Source organism: Monodon monoceros, unplaced genomic scaffold, assembly GCF_005190385.1.
Source record: "Monodon monoceros isolate NGI ecotype Baffin Bay Population unplaced genomic scaffold, NGI_Narwhal_1 Super_Scaffold_5, whole genome shotgun sequence".
Taxonomy (NCBI): Eukaryota; Metazoa; Chordata; class Mammalia; order Artiodactyla; family Monodontidae; genus Monodon; species Monodon monoceros.
The window spans coordinates 15,500,494-15,504,815 of record NW_021703782.1 but is presented as its reverse complement, the minus strand read 5'-3'; the positions used below and the strand labels follow the sequence as shown (position 1 = coordinate 15,504,815).

The 4,322-nt window shown below is 43.0% G+C and overlaps 1 pseudogene; it reads left to right on the top strand.

Moving 5' to 3' along the window:
* The first annotated feature begins 753 nt into the window (after positions 1–753).
* Positions 754–2,393, top strand: LOC114883973 (annotated as a pseudogene).
* Positions 2,394–4,322: the final 1,929 nt, after the last annotated feature.

Here is a 4,322-nt window from a genome sequence, read left to right as displayed (position 1 = left end):
CTGTGTTCCTTTTTAATGCTGAATCTGTCCATTGTATGAACACACTACATTTTGCTTATCCATTCACCAGTTGATGAGCATTTAATTGGTTTTCAGGTCTGGGCTCTCATAAAAATTGATGCTATGAATGTACGCATGCAAGTTTTGTGGGAGCATACGTTTTCATTCCTCTTAGGTAGTTACCAAGAAGTGGAACTCTTGGTTCCTAAGGAAATTTTTTGTTGAACTTTTTGAGAAACTGCCAATGTTTTCCAAAGTGGTGCATCCCCTAACCTATCTGCTTATATGACCTGAGCCACTGCTGTGGCTGCACTGGCCGTTGGGTTCTTATGACGACTGCAGGATGCACCACAGCAGCAGCCATCAGGGAACTTTGAAAACTCAAGTGCTGGAGGGTACATGGCATGCCTGAGGGCCACACAGCAAGGTCATGGGGAAATATATACATATATATATATATATATATATATAGAGAGAGAGAGAGAGAGAGAGAGAGAGAGAGACAGACAGACAGACAGAGACAGAAGAGAGACAGAGACAGAGAGAGAAAGACACAGAGACAGACAAAGACAGAGACAGATACAGAGACAGACACAGAGACAGACACAGAGACAGATAGAAAGTGAGAACCTGCAGTTCGGCCTTTATTAAGGTTGAGAGTGGGGTGGCTAGGGTTTTGCAGGTTCACTCTTCATTGGTGAATTTAAAACCTAAGAGCATGGACTCCCACAGGAACCTGCAGCAACAGCAGACATGGGGGTGGGGCACCTGGCCAGGCGCTAGCTGTGTGATGCATTGGGGGAGCCCGACCCCCTCCAGATGCCCACCTTCCCACCCGACTATGGCTTCCTCAGGCGCAAGGAGCATGGGATGGTAGCCCCTCAGCTGCAGGTGGAGCAAGGCGCAGCTGGTGCTACATCAGTATGACTACTGTGCTCACTACCTCATCGGGCTTCTCAGGTGTAAGCTGTCACATTCCCCAACTTCCTGGTCTGCAAGCACGACAGCACAACTGGGACTACTGCGAGTACATGGACTACGGGAAGCGCATGAAGGAGTTTGAGTCAGAGCCCCTGCTGCTCCAACAACAGCAGAAGCAGAAGAAGGCAGACACAGCCAGAGCCAGGGGCCCAGTGAGGTGGCCTGAGAGGTGGGCTGTAGTGCAACTGCCTACCATCCCGTGGACCAGTCAAGAAATAAAACCTGCAGGCCCCGCCACCCAAAATAAATGAATGAATGAATGAATCCCAAGAGCAGGAATTAGGGCACGGGGAGGAAAAAGCAGGAGCACTCAAGAGGTCAGTGTCACCCGGGGCTTTCTAAAAGGGGAACTTCTTGGGTGGAGGTGTCCTGGTTCCTTATCTAGTTATTTAGATGGCAGCATGTTTATTTGAGATGGACGTCTTTGAAACGGGTGTCTTGGCAATGAGAAGCTTAATACCAGGCACTTGAATTACAATGAAAAAAAAGCTTAATGTCAGGCACTTACAGCACAACATCCTTGCTGACTTTATTATTGCATTAGTCATCTAGGGCTGCCATTACAAAATACTGCAGACAAGGTGGCTTAAATGACAGACATTTATTTTCTCACAGTTCTGGAGGCTAGAAGTCCATGACCAAGGCGCTGGCAAATTTGGTTTCTGGTGAGGGCTCTCTTCCTGACTTGTAGACAGCCATCTTCTTGTTGTATTGTGTTTTCACATGGCCTTTCCTCTTTGCTCACAGGGAAAGAAAAGAGAGATCTCTGGTGTCTCTTATTCTAAGGACACCAGTGCTATGAGTTGGGCCCTGCCCTTATTACTTCATTTAACCTTAATTACCTCCCCAGAGGCCCTGCTCCAAATACAGTGACGCTGGGGGTTAGGTTCCAACATATGACTCTTGGGGGGACAAAATTCAGTTCGTAACATCCTGCCCTCTGGTCCCGCCAAATTCATGTCCTTCTCACATTCAAAATACATTCACCCCATCTCAATAGCTCCAAAAGTTTTAACCTACTCCAGCATTAATTCCAAGCCCAAAATCTCATCTAGACATCATCTAAATCAGATACTGGTGAGACTTGAGGTATGATTCATCCTGAAGCAATATTCCTCTCCAGATGTGAAGCTATGAAGAGGAAATAGCTTTGTCACATAGGCTTGTGGTGACAGTGGCAGCCCTGGTGATGGCTGAATCACCTTTGGGGTTATTCTTCCCTTTTCTTAAAGGATTAAGCATGTTGAATCTCTCTATTGTCCTGTCCTGTAGAATCCCAGAAGTCCAAAAGCCATCCTTTAGAAAGCCTTCCTTTATTTCATCCAGTCTCTGTTCCCTTTGGTCCAAACTGGCAGTGTCTCTGCTGCTGTTCAACATAATCCTATTTTTGCTTCTAGCTTCTGCTGAGATAGCTGATTAGCTCCATAGTTAACCATGGATAATCTCCTAGTAGAGTGATTGTCTAGCCACACCCTTGGGTGTTCTCTCCAGAACAAGCTTTCTCACTTTTGCACTACAGATAGGCTGAGAACTTCCCAAATCTTCAAACTCTGATTCTTTTTTGCTTAATCTTTCTTTCAATTTATCTTTCTCCTCTTACGTTTTACTGTAAGCAGGAAGGAGAGGCCAGGTCACGCCTCAACACTTTGCTTAGATATCTCCTCAGCTACATATCCAAGTTCACTGCTTGTGAGTTCTACCTTCCACAAAGCACAAGACTACAATTCAGCCAGTTCTTTCCCAGTTTATAACAAGGATCACCCTTCTTCCAGTTTCCAATAACATGTTCCTCATTTCTGTCTGAGACCTCACCAGAAGCACCTTTAACATCCATATTTCTACCAACAGTCCCTTCAAGGAAATCTAGGCTTTTTCTAGCATGTACCTCAAAAGTCTTCCAATTATACCCATCACCCAGCTCCAAAACCACTTCCATATTTTTATGTATTTTTTACATCAGCACCCTACTTCATGGTACCACAATCTGTATTAGTCAGGGTTCTCCAGTGAAACAGAACCATTAGGAGCTTATATGTATATATATATATTTATATTTATATTTATATTTATATATACATACACTTTCTACTAAGGAATTATAATATGTGATTATGGAGGTTGACAAATCCCAAGATCTTCAGTGGAGTTGCAGGAGAGCCAATGGTGTAGTTCTAGTCCAAATCCAAAGGCCTGAAAACTGGGAGAGCCAATGGTGGTGTTCCAATCTGAAGGCTTGCAGACTTAAGACCCAGAAGAGCCAATGCTTTAGTTTGAGTCAGAAGGCAGGAAAAAGCTGATGTTTCAGTTCAATGGCAGTCAGGTGAGAAAAATTCTCTCTTAATCCAGAGCGGGTAAGCCTTCTTGTCCTAGTTACACCTTCAATTGATTGGATGAGGCCATCCACATTAGAGAGGGCAGTCTGTTTTACCCCATCTCCCAATTCAAATGTTAATTTCATCCAAAACACCCTCCAAGAAACACACAGAATAATGTCTGACCAAATATCTGGGTACCTGTTGGCCAAACTGATACATAAAAGTAACCATCACAATTATTATCTGTCCTATGTATTATAGCCATTCTAGTGGGTGTGAAATATCTTACTGTGTTTTTGTTTGTCTGTTTGTTTGCATTTCCTGAATGACTAATGGTGTTGAGCACATTTTCATGTGATTTTTACCCATTGGTATATCTTCTTTGGTGAAAGATCAGTTCATATCTGTTGCCCATTTAAAAAATTGCATTGTTTGTCTTCTTATTGAGCCTAATGTGTGTTTTTAAAATTAATTTAAACAAAACAACCCAACAAACAATCATAACAGTTCACCCATTTTTTTGACCCTAATGTGTTTTGTGATTTATTTTTTCTTGCGAGTTCCTGTGTGGGAACTTTGAGGGCCAGGTGGAGGGTGTATTTCTCCTGGGAGGATCTGTGTTTACCTCTGCCTGGAACCCAGAGGTATTATAGATGTAGGTCCAATTTCAATTAAATCTTCCCTGTAGTTTCTAGGCCAAACAGGTAATGTCATTTTCTGCCATTTGTCTTGCTGTGGCTCTGGTGACTTTATTTTCTCAACAACAATAACAACAACAAATCAGGATTTATGGTCAGAATGGAAACACTTACTGGGGACAAAGGGCCAGACTCTTTGATGTCATGACTGCCTGGGAAAATCCAGATTGTATATAGTGACAGGGCATCCTCACCCTGAATTTTAGAGCCTGGCAAGGCCAAGTGGACAGAATTTGGTGTTATGAAAATATCATCTTATATCATCTGTAATTTAATTTTAAATACTTTAAACAGTACAATATGTGTGTGCTCTTTTAAATCAATATCC